The 20,338-nt window shown below is 31.7% G+C and overlaps 1 protein-coding gene across 15 annotated transcripts in view; it reads left to right on the top strand.

The window, feature by feature from the left end:
• Positions 1 to 20,338, top strand: part of GPHN (gephyrin) — a 540,115-nt gene that overhangs the window by 267,774 nt on the left and 252,003 nt on the right. The window lies entirely within an intron of this gene.

Genomic DNA, 20,338 nt, shown 5'->3' with positions numbered 1-20,338 from the left:
TAGTGTTTTGATTTTTTTTATCATCATAAAAAAATGCTTGGACCCATTTTTCCCATCTGTTTAGTTTCCTTGTGGATTGTTATGTATCTATGTTCTAGGGTCATTCTGTATCCCTGGGCAATAGAGTTCAGATCCATCTGCTATTTCCATTTGTGTGCTGTTCTCTTGTGGATTCTCGTATGCAGTTTATCAATTACTGTTTCCTAGATGAAAGACACCCAGTTCAGGGGACTGCTTCACTCTCAATCTCATCTTTTCCTGAATGGTGTTTTGTTCCTCTGCTGACAGCTTGTCACTACCCTACCCAACTGCTTCTGATGATCTATCATTGTTTCTCTAGTTTTCTGTCTTCGTGCTTGATTGCCTTTGGTTTTTGTCTCTACTTTTTGCTTCAGTTCACTCATCTGCTGAATGATTTGCATTCTTCACTCAATGATGCTTTGTCCATTAGTAAATGGCCTGGTACTGCCATATCCATCTGCTATTTTAGCATTTTTAAACTGCCCAGCATCGTCTATCTGCTCTCCTACCATTTCCCTATACTATGGCCTACCAAGTGTTAAACCATCTGCCTGCGTGACCCTTGCCCTGCCCAATCTATGCCTGTAATATTGTAAGTAGGTGCAGATTGTTGAATATTTCCGCTGTCTCTCTCCACCTGCCTTGAGCCACTGAGTTGGACTGCTGACTGAATTTGCTTGACTATTGCCGCCTCTGTCTATATGCTGCCTGTGGCTGCCCCATTAATTTACTTAAAACATTGCATTCATCTCCTACTTGCAACTTGCTGATTGGCCCATGTTGCCTCCTTTACAGTTCTCTGCATCTAATAAATCATTGACATTGTTCTTCTGTTGTCTTGTAACCCTGAACAGATTTCATTTTCAAGAAAAGTTTTGCCTACATATTATCCAAATATATCTTAGAAATAGGAAAATGCTTTGCTATTATCAGCACAGCCCAGTTTACTCCTAAACTGACTTTTTAAACTCAATGCCACATGTCCTTTCTGCTTTTTTATACAATTCCACATACTTCTCTTTATTTAGGAATATATGTTCTTTTCTAACTCATCATCTTTGCTTCAGTTATCTTTTCACATTATAGTATGTATAATTATTCCTTGTGTATGGGATCTTGCAATAATTTTTCATATACTAAATTTGTTTCTTGATTTATTTTCCCTAATTTTTCCAGGATTTTATAAGAATAAATTATTCCTATTTTATTTTTTAGTAAGGCCAGAAGAATTTTTGAAATTTAAAAGTATGATCTCAAAAAATAATAAATTGAATTATCTTATAGTTCTTTGTAGTTCAGATTAAAGCAACTCTCTACTCTGCTCCATTTTTTTCCTTTGAGAATGCCATTTCTCAGCCTCCCCATAGTTTATGTAGTATCAGTTCTTTAGAGATCCTTTTGATGTGTTTATCTTTCCTTCCTTTTAAACTATCTTTTCTTGTATGTTGAGTAAACTTTTGAAATTGGTATTTTCCCATTATTGTATGTGCAAAGTACTTGGCTTCTAAAAATAATTTGCAATATAAAGTTATCTTTTTTGTAAAGCTTGTAGTCTCATGTACTTATATATACATGAAAGATCAAACACAAGAAGCAGAGAAGAATTTTGGTAAAATTTGCAAGAGTCTAAGGAGGAGATGTAATGTGGGGTGTGTATGTGTGCATGCACATGTGTATTTACAGATTTGAAGTGTTCTGTGTGTGTATATATCTACAGCATCATTGTGCTTAAAGTGTGGAAAATGCTGAATATCCATATTAAATTTTATTTTATTTTTTCAAAAAGGAAAAGGAAAACTCTAAAGAGAGTGATAAATTTATGGAATATTAAAAATATGGACAGGGATTTTTTTTTAATGTTTCTTAAGGATAAAATGCATCAGCATCAAGAAAAATGCTGCTCTAAGAAAATCAAGAAAATTATTTCAGTAGTTTTTAAGTTGTTCTGGCAAAATATACATAACATGATATTTACCATTTTAATCAATTTTAAGTGTACAATTCAGTGGTATTAGTACATTCACGGTTTTGTGCAGCCATTACCACTATCTGTTTGCAGAGATTTTTCATCATCCCAAACAGAAGCTCTATATCCATTAAACAGAAACTCTCCATTCTTCCCTCTTCCAACCCATGGTAAACTCTGATCTACTTTCTGTCTTTATGAATTTGCCTATTCTAGGTACCTCATATAAGTGGAATCTTAACGAGTTTTGTCTTTCAGTGTCTGGCTTATTTCACTGAGCATAATGTTTTTAAGGTTCATCTATGTTGTTGCATGTATCAGAATTTCATTCCTTTTTAAGACTAATGTTCTGTTATAGGCACATACCATAATTTGTTTATCAGTTTCTCTGTGGAGGCTTGGGTTGTTTCCACGTTTTAGCTATTATGAATAATTCTATGAACATTGGTCAGCAAGTATCTGGGGGGGTTTTTGGTTATTTAACTAGCAGTGAATTCAATAGCTTTTAATACATTTGTCTATTTAAGAACAAATTGAATTAGTAGCAAAGAGATAAGGGAAACTACATAATTAACATGAAAAATGGATAAATCCAAAATATTATATTATTATTGGGAATAGAAAAAAATTATAAACTTTTAGAAATGCTACAGAAGGCTAAGTGTTAAGTGCAGACAACCCTATATTCTATGAATAAACGAGAGAATGATGTTAAAATAACTCAGATCTTAGATGCTTGTGGGACAGCAAAAATGATTTCAAAAAAGGTTAAATTTAAGAAAATATCAACTTTGAGAGAGAATGATGGCATGTCTTTGAAATGGAATAATGAGGACTTTTAAAGGAAAAAAGAGGTAGGCATTTGAAAGGCAAAGTTTAAGTGAAAATGACTGACATGAGGGAACCAGATCATGTTTAGAGGAAACAGCAATGAAAACAGAAATCAATTTAAATTCTATGGTCATTCATCTTAAATACCCAGCCTTCTTCCTATAGAGATTTTTCTAAAAAGATTCCTAGGCCCAACCCCCAGAGATTCTGATTCAGTAGGTTGGGGATATGGTTTAGGTAGTGTATGCATGCATATAAATATGTGTGTGTGTTAATCCACTGATGAAACACAATATGAGTTAAAGTCTGTACCATAGTGTCCTAGACCTTATAGGAATTATAAAAGTTAGAAAGAATTGGTCCTTGTTTTCAAAACTGGAGTAGTTAATGGATTTAGGAAAGAAGACTTTCAGTGCCTTAGGTAGTATGTTTTCACTTGTTAATTCTTCAATTTTGGGGGTGATTTTTACAAATTTTATCCACTCTTTCTGAACTGAGGTTCCTCATCTAAACTATCAAACACAGAAAATAATTTGAGTGACTATTGTCTCAATTCTACAAAGGGTGATACATAAACTAATATCATTCTATATGCATAGGAGATAAGTTAGTTCACTACATACAAAAATTTTCTCAGAAACTAGTAAGAAAGGCTGCACTATATACCATGTAGTCTTCTAGGAGTATGTAGCACAAAAATATAAGGCCTTGCTCTCAAGGAGCTTACATTTCAGGAGAGGGGAAAAAAGACATTTAACAAAAAATGCATTTCTATTATCATCCACAAAATTTCATTCTTTTCATCTAATTCTTTGAGGAAAATGTTCAAGTCAGAGTGGTTATATATAACGAAATCCTTTCAACTCTTAAACATTATTGATTCAAGAATAAGAATGTTTTCTGTATTAAAATGTCATCATGACTAAAGGTGCTGACAATAACTTACATGCTAATAGAAATCTCTTTAATTTTAAAGCCTAGAACATTCAGTGGGAGATTGGTGATTTCATTCATACCAATGAATAAGCATTACCTAAACCAGGATCATTAGGTGTGTAGTAGAAGAGTAGAGAGTGGCTAGAGTCCAACTAGAGTCCAGGAAGTTGTTTTTGAATGTAATTGCAAACAGTGAGGGAGTTTTCCCCCTGAAGTACAACTCCAATACCAATATTGAAAATCTTCAGGAGTTAAATTTAGCCTCATTATCAATTAAAACTCACTAGAATTCCTGGTGTCAGAAGATTTGATCATATTCATTAGGATTTTTATGGACTGTATTAACTAGTCATCTGAACTATGAATTTATTTGTCCTCCCTATATTGATATTTGCCTTCATTCTTTAGAGCAGTTAGTTAGCTTTCGTTCCTATTGTTCAGTACTTCACATTGTTTGCTTTAAAGCTGCGCTTAGGATAAGTTTTAGTAACCTATTTTTCCTTCCTTCTCTTGATGTCCTACTAAAGTTATTTATTTTAATAGCACAGTGGGAAAGTCAAAGTTCTCATGTCAAGAAAAAAGCACTAAAATAGAAATTAACTCCAGATTTAGTTTGTTTTCTTAACAATAATGAATAATTCTAAAAGATTTTGCCTTACCTGTGTTCATTCTGAAAACATTTTTAAAGCCAAAAAAGCATAGTATACAGATATTTTAAAGATCTGGAATAAAATAAAATATGAGTAACATCATTTTATTAAACTCATTTATTAATAAATATGATTTTTCTTTTCTTGTGTTCTCTGAACTTTTTTTATTTCAAGGAAAGCTAAATTGAAAACAGTGTATAATATGTTTCATTTGTGTGAAAGTTAATCTGAGAAGGTAATTTTTCTATCTCATCCTTATTAGGCTTCAAGTCCTTTTAATATTTAATAACAAGATAATTCTTTAAATTTCCTTACAATCAGGAGATTCTTTGTAGGTAACTATTCTCTAACAAATCATGTAATTTTTCTTTTATTTCTTTCCTTTGTCTACCGAATGTCCACAGAATGTATTCAGAACCTTGCAAAAGATGTGGTTAAAGATGTAGCTTCCTTACATGAGCATTTTCTGGAGGGTGTTTTAGTTCTTTGGTTTTAAATATAAACAATAACAATAGGGCACTGATAACCAGTCTCTATACCCTCTAATATCATTTCCCCCATTTGCCTTCCTATTTCAGTGTTGCTGGCAAAAATTAATTCACTATGCCTATGACACAAGAGGTCAGGTGGGTGAGAGAGAGATCATTGAGGGGAAGCATAATAAAGTGCCTTAGATAGAGAAATTACTTGATTTGAAGCTCTTTTATTTACATTTAAAAATCTTTAATTTCATGTACATCAAAATCAATACCTGAGAAGTTCAGTAGTTAGATATTTGGATGTTTATAAAATACAAACCACCACCAAACTTTTTGTATTTGTCTTAGAATGCTTTTTAGATCTTTTGCAATATTTAGTACTTATGAAGAAAATGCAGAGTGTTTTCTATTTATATCAGCAGCATAAAAACTGTTCAGATTTGATTCCTCAGATGTTTAGGAATCAAAATTTCTCTGGTTTGTTCATAACCATAGTAGAGTAGTCAATGTGTATTTACTTTGCAATCAGGGGTAATAATCCCTTTGTAGAAATCTTAAGCAGAGATCCTAAAAGAAAATCTCTTATAAATTTTTTTTTAATCTTCTGATCAAAATTAAGGTAGATTTTGTGAGACAGATAAAAGCCAAAGTCTGCTTAGATATCCTGCTTCCCATGAAGGTTAGTAACTATAAAGTAAAACTGAAGACCATCTATAGAAAGTTCCTCTTTATCAATAAGAAAATCTGTCTTCAAATTTCCATACATTCTGGTTAGTGTTATAATATTAGGAGCACACTATTTTCCATATGATATATGTTCAAATAATTCCTTTTTTTTCTGAATACAGAAATAACATATAGTTTTTACCAAAAAAATTCAGAAAATACAGAAAAACAGAATGAAGTATATAAAAAACACCAATAATCCCAACCTACAACTATTACTTAGGAGCAATTGATTAAATTATACAATTGGAAACATGCATATATACAGGTTTATATCTTGAGTTTCTTAGAGATATCATACCAATTGTTACCATAGCTATGGTTACCATACCATATGCATACTTACTATATGTAGGCATTGTGATAAGCACTTATGTAATATCTTATTTAATTCATACAACAAACCTACAAAATAGTCACCATTTCACATATTAAAAAATTAGGTTTAGAGAGATTAAATGATTAGATAAACTGACCTAGATCACAGAGCAAGCAGAAGGTAATAGAGCTAGAATTTGAACTATTTAGTCTTGACTCCAGAGCCATTGCTCTTAACCACTCTCCTTTTCATATAATGTAAGTTTTTCTCCAGGTAGTAGCTGTTCTACAAAAAATTGGAATTTTTCAGTCACTGTAGAGTATAAACAAGCTATCAGTAATTTAATTTCCCTATCATTAAATATTTAGGTTCTTTCCTATTTCCTATCACAAACATTCTCTTTATATCAATTATCATATACACACACCTCTGGTGATTGCTTTAGAAATATTTCTTTAAAATGGAGTAACTGACTCAAAAGTGTGAAATCTCTCCTTTTCTTTATTATTAGAATATTATGGGGGTTCAAACAATTTGGTTACATAAATTGCTTTTGTACTATTCAAGTCAGAGCTATAAATGTACCCATCCCCCAGATAATGTACATTGTACCTGTTAGGTATGAATATACCCATCCATATCCTCTTCCTCCCCCCAACTGCTTGATTTCCAATGAATGTTATTTCCATATGTGCACATAAGTGCTCTATTAGTTCCAATTTAATGGCAAGTACATGTGGTGTTTTTCCATTCTTTTGATATTTCACTTAGAAGAATGATCTCCAGTTCCATGTAGGTTAATATTAATACAAGAGATAGTCACCATTTTTATGGCTATGTAGTACTCCATGGTATACATATACCACATTTTATTAATCCACTCATGGATTGATGGGCACTTGTGCTGTTTCCACATCTTTGTAATTGTGAATTGTGCTTTCGTATGCAGGTGTCTTTTTTATAGAATGTCTTTTTTTCCTTTGGGCAAATACCTAGTCAAGGGATTGCTAAATCAAATGGTAGTTCTACTTTTAGTTCTTTGAGGTATCTCCATATACTTCCCATAGAAGTTGTACTAGTTTGCAATCCCACCAGCAGTGTAGGAGTGTTCTTATCTCTCTGTAGGCCAACATTTGTTGTTTTGGGACTTTTTGATAAAACCCATTCTCACCGGAGTTAAGTGATAGCACATTGTGGTTTTGATTTGCATTTCCCTGATGATTAGTGATGTTGAACATTTTTTCATGTTTTTTGACCATTAGTCTATCTTCTTTTGAAAAGTTTCCATTCATGTCTTTTGCCCACTTTTTAAAGGGGTTGTTTGATTTTTTTCTTGCTGATTTGCTTGAGTTCTTTATAGACTCTAGATATCAGCCCTATATTGGATGTATGCCATAGAAATATTTTCTCCCATTCTGTAGGTTGTCTATTCACTCTAATATTTGTTTCCTTGGCTGTGTAGAAGCTTTTTAATTTGATCAGGTCCCATTTATTTATTTTTGTTGTCACTGTGATTGTTTTGGGGGTCTTCTCATAATACATATTACCAATTGCCCTCTTAGAATATATGTACAAATTTATATGTACTCTCAGTTTATCAGGTTGCACATCCATTATCATTTTTAATATTACCAATTTAATAGGTGAAAATTACATTTTTATTGACATAGCTTATTAATTAAACACTTTCTTGTATTTGTCCAGTTTTGTTTCTTCTTTTATAAACTGCCTGTTTTTTTTCAGTTTTCATTTGGCTCACTTGCCTCATCTTAAGTACTGTTTCTAATCACAAAGAGTTTAAGGAATTGGTTGTCAGGAAATAATTTTGGCAAGGTCAGATTATACTTTAGCTATATCATTTTAACACACATAATTATAAACTAGTTCATTCTTTCTTTTTTCAGATTCCATTAACATGGTAGTACTCAAATATTTTGTACTCACAATTTTATGGCAAATCAAGCTCAAAAATATGTCCTGAAACAAAGATATGAAGTTAATAAAATACAAACACAATTTTTTCTAATATGTTAGTTCTGCCTTTTGTGTGTTTTTTTTTTTCCCCACAAAGCTGGTGCATGATAGTTTGCTTTCTAACTATCCTTTTCTTATGGAATGTTCACTGTTAAATATTTTACACATAGAAACTTACTGAACCTCAATAATTTACAATTAATGGTCTATTCATAGATGCAAACCTTGCAAAATACTTTGTAATTAGGGCATTTAATATACTTAGCTACAATTAGCAGTCATTTTTTAAAGTACTAAATACATAAACTTATTTACAGAATTGTTTTGCTTGGCAAACTCACTCTTCTGCTCAGGAATTCCAAAGCAAACATTATTCTAGCATGTAATTAATGTGAATTATATTTAATTATCTAGATATTTAAAGCATTGTATGAACTTTTTCTAACATGTAGAATTCAACTTTCCCTTCGGTATTCAAAAGAGCCTGTTTTTTTAGTTGCCCTTAACATGCAAATCGTTTCAGAACCTAAAGCTTTTTGGTAAGTGAATTGATATTTGGCTTGTGTTTTTCCTTAGAAACATGTATGTCTATAAGTGGTTTTCAACCAGGGGCAATTTGGGTCCCCAGAGGACATTGGCAATGCCTGGAGACATTTTTGGTTGTTACAGGTGGAGAGTTGCTATAGATATTAGATGGGTAGAGCCCAGGGATGCTGCTAAATACCCTACAATGCACAGGACAGCCCCCACAACAAAGAATTTTCTGACCCAAAATGTTAATGTAGAGATTGGAAAACTCTTAACGTATAATATTATTGAGTACTCACTAACTGCCAGGCACTGTACTGGGAGCTGTACATGGATAGATAGAGTTAATGTCTTCAAAGTTAGGAAGGTTATATTTTTATTTGGGAACATAAAGAATTAGATAAATAAAATGTGATGTATTAGCAAAAATAAAGACTGCCTGAGGGACTTAATTTAGGAAAACTTTCACAGAAGAAATGATACTAGGATTATATTTTTTTAAGTTGTTATTTACTTTTTATTTAAATTACAAAAAAATACAAATAGTATAGTTATAAAAATACAAAAAAGTACAAATAGTATAGTCACTTTAATGGATTTTCAAAAACTGAGTATACCTGTATAATCCACATGCATATTAAGAAACCAGAATATTATCAATATCCCAGAAGCCCCTGAGACCCTGTAGTCACAGCCCAATGCTCAAAAGTAATTATTATGTAACTACCCTTCTAATTTTTAGCCCAGGTAGATTACTTTTGTTTTTTACTGAACTTTGTATAAATGGAACACATAATATGTAATCTTTTATGTCTGGATTATTTTCAACATTATGTTTGTAAAATTGATTCATATTGTTTCATGTAGTTGTTCATTCTCATAATTATTGTATGGTAGTCCATTCTATAAGTATACCAATATTTATTCATTCTACTATAAAAACACAAAGGCTGAAACCATAAGTTAGCCACTAGTTCAACTGGGCTGCAGAAGGGATTTTGAGGGAGAAGTGGGAAAAGAGAGGCTGGAAAGGTATGTAGGGTCTGGTGATGGAAGATATCTGTGTCATATAAAAGCTATTTGGATTTTCTCTAGCAGGAAATGAGATTTATTGAAAGGTGTTAAGAAAGGGAAAAATATATAATAAGACTTGTAGTTTAGAAAGACCACTTTGGCAGCAGAATAGAATGTGTTGAGGGGAGTAAAATTAGCTATAATACCAATCAGGAGACCATTAGGATAGTTCAAATAAAAGATGCTGCAATGAGAGCAGTGCAGGTGAGTGTAGAAGGGGATACGAGATTCTGGATAGAATTAATAGCACTTTTGGCCTAACTGTATATAAGAGCCACAGATATTAGTTTTCTGAGGCAACTTTCAAAACCTGTGTGTGTTACTGAAATACAAAATATGTGCAATAAAGAAAAATAATAGAATTCAGTGTTAATAATTAAAGGTGAATTCAAAATAACTTCCAAATTTATCTTTATCTTTATCTATAAGTTTAAACTTGTAGAAAAAATAGATTTCATTAGTTGAGAAGAATAAATTGATAAATCTTTATGGAGAATCAGAAGGGAACTTGGTGGCAGTCTGGGCTAAAGGTTAATGGGACTACCTGTTTATTTGTTTTCATTTTAATTTTAAAAGTATAGCTTCTCTTTTTATTGTTTCAGGATTTAACTATCTATCCATTTAGGTACAATTAAGGTGGGCTCCAGCTCAGGAGGTAAAAGTGAAGGAAAGTGAGAAGGGGTGTGTGTATGTGTGTTAAAAATAAAAGTTGAGAGAGGAAAGGAAAAAGGGGCTTAAAATATTGCAACTGTATGAATAAGAAGGAAATTGTCTGAAGTGGAATTAACTGAGTTCCCAGTTGTTATCTTTAGGTGGAGAGATTACTGTCTGTTTTAATTTTGTTTGTGCATGCATCCCTAAAGAGAATAAAAGCAGTGAGCCAGAAAGTTCCCCATAGTCACCAGGTAATAAATATCACCACTTCAAAGATGTGTTGATTACTGTCTGAGACAGCAGTCAAAGCTGGTTGTCTCTTTGTGTCCTGGAGAATGAGAGCAATTAGTTTTTGATAAAAAGAGCACTGGCTATCTATGCTTTTAATGGTGAATACTAACATTTAAAAAAAATTAGTGAACCCTGACCTAATAGTAATTATACCTGTTACCTATATAAAGATACAGATACCTGTTGACTGAATAAAATATATAATTACTTTTAAATTATAGTCAATTCTACAAGGTTTTTACATGAATTTGTATCTTATTAATTATAACATCTATATTCATTAAAAGTTATAATACATATAAATAGGAATTAGTATTCATTATATATTCAGTGCCTTTTGCATTTTTTGGAGGAAGACTTCCAGTTGCTCTGATACACCACAGGGTCTTTCCTCCACAGATTAAAAACCATAGGCATATTCTCATACTTGGTTTTTTTGTTTGTTTCTGTTTAATTTTGGGAGTATCTGTATTTGGCCCAAATTTTTATGAATTCTAAATTTTATGTTTTTAATTAATACATTTACTATAATCTTTCAAAATATCTAAAGAATAATCTTTATACTAATTTCTTTTGAAAACTTCAGATTTTGATAACAAAATACACATCATTTTGACACCAACACTCCTTTTCCTTTTTTTAATTTCAAAATATTAATTAAGGGTATACAGTGTTTTCATAATGTGAATATCTTGTATAATGCTTAAATCAGTACTTTTGGTGTGCCCATCACCGGAACAGTGTTTATTATACCCAATAAGTAAGTTCTTATCCCACACCTACCCTGCCGCCCTCTCCTCTTCTTGGTTTCTTATGTCCTTTATACCACTTTGCCTTTTCTGTTGTTGATTACTTTTAAAAAAAAAAATTATTCCTAATAGTTTCAACACAGATTCAAAGATGAGAATGCTATAAGGGTGAAAAAGAATCAAGGAGCTACCTTGCTTTGTATTTGCTTCTACTTTTCTGCATCAATTTTATCAAAAACAGATTTTTAGCATTGTATTTTTGCCTCCATAATTTGAGTTTCTACTTGGGGTCCTTGAGAATATTAAAAGCATGGCAATTAGCTAGCAAAAAGAGTTCTATTTGCCATGATTTTTTGTATCATATCCCTTGTCATTATAATTTCATATTATCAAGGGTAGAGAAACAACTTAATTCCTAGCATCTGTCAATTGCCAAAATAGCTATTGCAAATTTTAGGAAAAGAAAGAATGGAAAGAAGGAAGTGTAAGGTTTTATAAGTGAGTTTCAGTTAAAACTTTAAAAAACAGGTAATTCCTGTCTTATTCCTCCATTATTTAAACTGTGCCTTAACACAGGATGAAGAAAATATCCCAACTCCTGTAAAGGTAACAAAACCTTGATACCAAACCAGAATATAGATAACAAGGAGACTATAGATCTGACCATATGTGAAGATATATACAGAAATATTAAAATAATACATACAAACCTGATATAGCAATAAGTTTTTTAAAATATACACTTTTTCCCAAGTAAGATTTATTTTAAGAATTCAAGGACAGTAAATTTTAGATATCCTTTAATTCCATTTATATCATTACTAGGTAAATTACAAAAATTTCAGTGTAATGATATAATTACATAGAGATGATTTGATGGGAAATATGAGAGAATGTGAAGGTTCAAAGTATATTACATCAGAGCCCCCAAAGGAGAGAATGGAGAGAATGGCAGAAAGGCAATGATCAAAAAGATAATGACTGTAAAATTTACACAACTATTAAAAAAGCATGAATCTAGAGATCCTAGGGGTATGGTGTATCTCAAGAAGGATAGATAAAAGAAATCCATTTCTGAACGCATAAAGTGAAGCTTCAGAAATAAGATAAAGGACATGTTGAAAGCAGACATAGAGAAAGGACAGATCACTTACATAGAAATGACGGCAGGCTTTTCAGCAACATTGGAATAAAACAGACAGTAGAATACTATTTAAAGCATTGAAGAAAATAATGAGGGTTGTTTGTCAAGCAAAATATCTTTTGAGAATGGGAATGAAATAAACCATTTACAAGTAAAGTATACAACCAAGAGATTTTCACTATAGGAGCTAAAAGACATGCTATACTTCAAGAAGGAAAAAATTCTTATATAAGACTATTCTAGATGCTAGAAGGAGCAATGAACAAATAAAGTAGTGAACATATATGTAAATTCTAACTAACATTGTATAAAATATTAGTAATTTGTAACTTTTAGAAATTTAAAAAGAAAGGACAAAATCAAAATGCTAGACAAAAACAGCATTTAAGATCCCACTCCCCACCCACTCAACACCTACTCTTACCCCACCAGCAGATACGAAAATCACTGCTCGTATTAATATAAAATGGCATAGTGTTTGCATATAACCTATGCACATCCTTACATACACATAAAATAATCACTAGATTATTTATAATACCTAATACAATGCCTATCTATCATTTCATATGCATGGATTCACTGTAGTACTCAGAGTGCGGCAAATTAAAGTTTTACTTTTTGGAACTTTATTAAATTTTTCTTTTCTCCAAATATTTTCTGTTGGCAGTTGGTTGAATCCACAGATGCAGAACCCACAGATAAAAGGGGCTTACTATATAGGGTTTAATTTTAGATTTCATTAGTTAGTGTGATAAAATGTCAAGAAAAATTACCAAAAGACTAAATAAAAGAGCATATAAATTCTAATTCAGTAGAAATAAAAAAGTGAATTAAAAAAATAAAAACTGTCAATTTAAAAGAAAGGAATGTTTTTCAAAAAAAATTACTCTATAATTAGTGGAAAGTGTCTTTAACTCCCCCTTTATCACTGACATCTAAAGAGAAATTAAATATATCAAAAAATGTAATTTTGATACAATTTTTTGTGGTTGAGGGAAGTACAGGGCTTATGTTGGAAATTACTTTGTATAGGTTTTCATTTTGTGATGTGCATATGTAAAGTGTCTGCTTTAAGGTTTGCAATATAGTACAGAAACTTGCTCTAAAATTTTGGATAGAGAGCACTTAGATAATATTCACTAGGTCAGGACAATGACATCAAATCCTGGGATGCCATGAAGCTATTACATTTGTGATTTTTATTAAGGGTTATAAAATGGGTTTTTTTGGATATATTTGATTTGAATACAGAGAAGAATGGATAGTTTCTAAGTGTCAGAGATACTTTATACTTTGATATCGTGTTTGACTTTATTTACTAATATTTCAATGAAATAATTATAATATTTCATAACTGAATTAAACATTTCTTAAATATTATATTTTCTCTTCTTAATGTATTCAGTACTTTCAAATTTTTACTGCTGTCAGCCTTTTCACTGTGATGTTTTGGGGAATAATTTTTTAAAACCTTCTATCATATAAAGAAGACAGAATAATGGCCTGCAAACATATAAAAAAAAATGCTCAATATCTCTAATCATTATAGAAATGCAAATCAAAACCACAATGAGGTATCATCTAACCCCAGTGAGATTGGCCCGTATGAAGAAATCCCTAAACAACAAATGCTGGTGAGCATGTGGAGAGACAGGAACACTGTTACACTGCTAGTGGGACTGCAAATTAGTGCAACCTTTGTGGAAAAGAATTTGGAGATACCTCAGACAGCTAGAAATAGAAATACCATTCGACCCAGCAATAGCATTATTAGGCATCTACCTAAAAGAGCATAAGACATTCTATTATAAAGACATCTGCACCCGAATGTTTATGGCATCACAATTCACTATTGCAAGGACATAGAAACAACCCAAGTGCCCTTCTGTTCATGAGTGGATAATTAAAATTTGGTATATGTTCACAATGGAGTATTACTCAATTCTAAGAAACGACAGGAAGCTAGCACTGCTTATACTATCCTGGATTAAGCTTAAATCCATTATCCAAAGTGAGGCGACACAAGATCAGGAAAATGGGCTCCACATATACTCGCCATCAAATTGGTACTGACTGATTAAAACTATGGTGCTCAAAATGGTGGTAGTGTTCACCAGGGATGGGGAGGTAGACCTACATCTTAGGGATGTGGTGAGCATTGTGGAGGGGAAAGGCATACCTCTAACCCTTCCTAGGGAGAGGCAAAGATATAAAATGTAACCAAAATGTCAAAAAAAAAACAACCATTTATCAGGTGTTGGGCAGGTTGGAGGGGTAAGGAGGGGATGGGTGTATACTTACATAATGAGGGCAATGCCCACCACCTGGAGGATGGATGCACTAGAAGCTCTGACTTGCGGGGGGTGGGAGGGGGCAAGGGCAATATATGTAACCTTAACAATATTTGTACCCTCATAATATGATGAAATAAAACACCTTCTATCATAAAACAATAGTGTATTTTTAAAATATAAAAATAGTGCATTAAAAAATTTCTCACATATAATAGTTTCACCTCTCATTTGTAACAATTTTGCTATTCCACCTAATTGTAAAACACTGTAAAAATTTTGAAAGCAATCCATAGAATGATCTTAATATATCAATATTGGAAACACTCATTTTTGAGCCTAACATCATACTTATCCGTATTTTAGCCAAAATCAGTTTCCTTTTATCTTTAAAGGATTATGCACAGAATATATTATATTAGGCTTAAAACATTATATAATGTCTCATATTGCTCTAAAGTAGTAGCTAATTAATTCAGAGGTTAATTTTCAATTATGATAATGAGTCATATCATTCATTCCTTGCCTTAATCTTTGCTATTTTAACAGTTTTGGATTTCTATTAATTACTATTTATTTAGCTTCCTAACTTACCTCTCTCAATGACACAAGAACAACTCAGACTTTATCTTCATTTTTATAAATAACATTTTTATAAATAACTTTAAGAGTAGACCTACATTTTCCCTGATTGATTTAGGCCAGACTTATTTTAAGATGCTCGAAATGAATACTATGCCTTAATCTCATTTTTAAAAAAATTCTGATTCTTTCCGAGTTTAAACAACTACTGCTTCTCCTTGATATTGTTTTTTGTCATTGCTGCTGACGATCAAAGACGGGTCAGAATGATTAAAGAATATGTTCCTTACACAGACCCATCATTTTGTAGTATAAAAAGCAAAAAAAAAAAAAAAAAAAAAAAAGGACTATAGAATTTGAAGAAGCTGTGGATTCAGAAAATTACCAAAAATCTGATAGCTTCTGGGCAACTTGTGTTAATAATAAAGAAAAGAAAGCCCTGAGAGACCAGGACATGACATAACCTAATGTTACCATGCTTCACATCCTCACCTATTACTTTGTTTTCTGTCTTTTCCTAGAGGCAGACCTGGTTAGGTATAGGAGCAGCTCGTCCTTCCTATTAGAGTGTTGAGTAAAATGTCATTTTCTGTCTGCCCAACATATTCTTCCTGCTTTAGATGCCCTTCTTCTCTTGCTTACTTAATTTGTATTGTGTCAAGACAGATCAAAAGAAGACCGTAGTCAAGTCTGTTCATAATCATCTCAGTAGGAAATAGTATTGCCTGCTTATAAAATCTTTCAGGTTTGTCTTATAAACCCGAATTTTTAAAATATTCATTATTGATTAATTCTCAGATTTGGAGTGGCTCTTGTATAACCTGAACCACTCTTAAGGGTATAACTTTTAGAGCATATCATTGGGTTAAAATGAACATCAAGGTATCATCAAAGGAGAAAATATTATAAATGAGCAGCCTCCATAGTGAGTGAGTATGTGTGTGTGTTTGTGTATTAGTGGGAATAGTCATTTCCATCCATTCTGACTGAATGATGCAATTTCTTTAGTGCCAGTAGATACAACTAACTTCCTCCTTATTCCCACCAGCTGCCCTAATAAAGTCACTTTTCTGTTGCCTGTTGTCCTAACCTGAAGAACACAATCCCAATCCAAGGGTGTATGTGTATGTATATATACTTTATTCTCAGTTTTTTTGAAGTGTAATTTTTTTGTTCATGAATGGACAAACATTTTTACATTTTTACATCTCAATCTCAAACTTGAAGTTTAGAAAGGCCTTATTTGGATAGTGAACTGCCTTATTCTAAGGACCATATGCTAGATGTTCTGAAAGAGTCTGGCTCTTCAGAGCTTAAATTACAGATCCTGATTTTGAGATTTCAGTCCAAAATTCCATACCAAAGAAAAAAAACCACCATATACAAAAATTATGAGTTTTGGAAGAATCTCATAGGATAAACTTTTTTCAAGCTTTCAAATTGGAGTGTTTCTAAGAATCTAAATTTTTAAAAACTTTTTATTTTTAGGTTCTTTTTTTTGCATTCTGCAGTTTTTTACCTTTTTCCATGGCAAAAGCTGCAACTCTTTTAGAACAATTTTTTAAAATTAAGTCTCTGATTATTTTTTGTTTTGTTTTATATGATTTTAAGTCCCTTGTCAAGATATTTCTCTCAATATAATAAAGGTAAAATAGTTTTCTTCATTTACCTTATGCCTAGTTTATTTAATAAATTATTTGTTCTTTTATATTTTTTCCAGGTTGTAACTCACTGATTGTTTTAATCCATTCTTTGTATATTTTTCTCCAAAAACATAGATTTTTTTTGCTATGAAGTATAACAATGGCTGATTTAAAATGACATGTATAAGACCTCTCTCTTTAGTATGAGCAACAGAGCATTGACTTGAGCTAAGTGGAACATTGCCTCTTTGTGTGTTCCCGTTTAACACCATCCTAGTCTTATTCCTATCCTGACAAGAAAGAAGCCATAGGATCTGTTGTTTTTACAGCTATATTTTTAGTATATTTTGTTACGAAAATTTTAAAATTAATATAAACTTATTTGACTTACTAACTTGAACAATTTATTTACCACATGTAGTTATGGACTTGTATATTTTTATTTTTGCTTAGGTACATAATTACATTGCTGTTTTCCATTAGATTTAAAGTGAAGGCTTACGTCCAAGAGGTGGTGTTCTTTTTTTCTTGACAAGATACTTTCAAGCTTCCCATATTCTTTTCCTAATCTACCTGTTCAGAGGTTTTATAGTAATGTCCCAGGCTTCTTGGTGATTGATGTCTCCAAAAGTGCTGCTGCTTCATAAATCTTTAAGTTTGCAAGATTGTTGCTGGCATGTTGCATTCTTCAGACATCTTCTGATAACTATTTATATACACTCAAAAACAGAGGAACTCATAGCTTCTATTCTACAGTGCTTCTGATAGAACTATTTAGTTTTCATAATTGCTTTGACTACAGTCCATAACACCAACCTCAAAACATAGGTGACTTTAGATTTGTGCTTTAGTACAAATGAGAGTACCTGACATTTGTTGAGCTATTGTTTGGGATGATACTGAGTATTTTATGTGTTCTATTACATTTAAGCAGAGTACAAAGATCCTTCTTATGTCTGAATAAGGTACAGTCCTTTATAAGTTGAAAGCACATAATATTAGATTAATGGATTAAGTTCAGAATCTGAGTTTACAGACCTGAATTACCTTCTAGAATTTTCTGTTGATCTACTCTAGCTTTGGGTTAAACAAAGAATTCATTGGTGTGTTATATGATACAGGAATATGTTAACTATTTAAATAGAGAATGTCTATAGGTGTTTTTTTAAGAAAGGCACCATAAATAAAAACTTCTGATGTGACTATTCCTTTTATTATTCAAGTATGTGGCTAAACGATTCATGTTTAGCTCTCTAGTGGAATGAAAACAAGAAATAAAAACTTTTTCAGTGCATTGTAAGTTTATGTGGTATATGACATCATACTAGCATTATAAAAATTGTGACATTCTTTTAGTTAACCAAAAATGCATTATTGTATTAATATTTTACACTTACAAGAAGGGTAGCAAATATCATTACCTTCTTTTTACAAATGGAAAACTGATAGATGAATTTCAGGAGAAATAAGAACAAAAGCTGATATTCACATAATATATCAATAATGAAGGACAATTTGGTTAATAGATTACAAATGAGGCATTAAAAGCCTGATCACAAAGTGAGAGATTAGTAACATTAAAATCAGCCGTTAGATGAGGAATCCTGTAGAGAGCAAGTTATTTAATTGAATCTGCAGTATGCCATAGCCTCCAAGTATATATGTGTATACAATTTTCTCTCACCTCACTTTTGGAACTTCTGTTTAAATTAGCTTATCTCAAGGCAATAGAAATACTGGATTTTGTTTTATGTTATTTTGCTTCAACAAAGTATTATACTCATTTTCCTCCTTCCCAATTGGCTCCCAATTTTAAAACTTCTGAGGGTAGCATAACATGACAAAATGTAACATCTGATAATAATTAAAATTAAAAGGGGCTGTTTTTGTTTTTTCTCCTTTCTAAGCAGTTCTGCTAACTCCATTTCCTTTACCTCTTCTATTTCCTATTCTTCTCACTTTGTTGTCACATGTGCCTATTTTGGTGAGAATTCAGTTTTGCACAAAAGGAACTTCAGACATGATAATTACCTGTTTCCAGTGTGCATAGTTCTTTAAAAGACCACCATTGAGAATTATCACATCTCAAAGCAAATAGCAAAGTTTTAGATTTTCTAAAATCCATTGGCTATGAGCCATTTACAAATAGTACTTATAAGCCAAACATAGGACTTTATTTCTTTTAATGTCAGTTAAGATGTTTATACACAACCTAAAGTCATGTTGTTACATGAACATTAAAAACTTGCACTGCTTTAAGTAAACCAAATAATTTCACAATCGTTAGTATAGTGGAAATCCAACATATAGATTTGGGAGTGCAGCCATTATGTTTCTGCTTATGTTAAACACTACTAACCACAATAACAAAACAAAACCCCGGACTGCCTGGAGAAAAGAGGCTGCTACAGTAATATATTCACTAATTCACTGGCCAGACAACATCTTAGCATAATTTCAAATGGAATTATCTTTCAACCTCTTATTTTTTCTGAGCGTTACAGACATATAATTGACAAATAAAAATTGTATATATTTGTGGTATACAATAGGATGTTTTGATATATGTATACATTGTGAACCGGTTACCACAGTCAAGCTAATTAACATATCCATCACCTTATGTAGTTATCTTTTTTGTGGGTATGTGGTGAGAACATTTGAGCCCTACTCTCTTGGCAAATATCAAGTATACAATACAGTATTATTAACTATAGTCACTATGTGTTATATTAGATCTTTTTTCCTCCATATCTGCAAATCAACTTTTGAGGAGCAGGAATGAGTAACATTTTTTTCTATGTAGATTGAAAGACATATGTAGCCAACACTCTACCATTAGGGACAACTTTGTCATTTTTTACATAGTACCAAAAATGAATAAATCTATATTGTATATATAAAAATTCTAATAACCCACAGGTATATCAATATTCTTTCACCTTTCCCTGCAATGAGATTTAAAGTATGCTGTTTATATAAGTAGAATATAAAGATAAGTATTCTCATGAAAATTTTTATAAAAAGTGATTTGTCCCTATAATACTCTGAAATAAAATTTTAAAAAAGAAATAAGGCTCTTCCTTTCTAAATTTATTTATTTATTTTTTAAAAAGTGATTTGTTTACCTCAGTTCTCAGGTTTGGGCTTTAATAATTTAATTAACAAATTAATGTGTAGATAAAAAATGAAAATAACATGAAAAATAACTCAATGTATAAAGAGAAAAGTTGTAATGCCGGAGAGTATTCACTGCTATGTATTCAAGTTGGCTACTGAACAAGGATTGGGATCTAAATGTTAGCAAATCATGAGATTTTTCTTAGTTAAACTGAAAAAACACTTGGAAATCTTCTAATCACCCATGATGTATTATACAAAGACATAATTATTTCTCAGTAAGCCCAACAACCAGTTTTACTCCAGCATTGAAATAAATCCTTTTTTTGAGCCAGATAAATTCGTTGGCTTGCTTTA

Source organism: Microcebus murinus, chromosome 6 (genome assembly GCF_040939455.1).
Source record: "Microcebus murinus isolate Inina chromosome 6, M.murinus_Inina_mat1.0, whole genome shotgun sequence".
In the NCBI taxonomy this organism is placed as follows: Eukaryota; Metazoa; Chordata; class Mammalia; order Primates; family Cheirogaleidae; genus Microcebus; species Microcebus murinus.
Note: the sequence above shows the minus strand (reverse complement) of the source record. Positions and strands in the feature narration are given on the sequence as shown.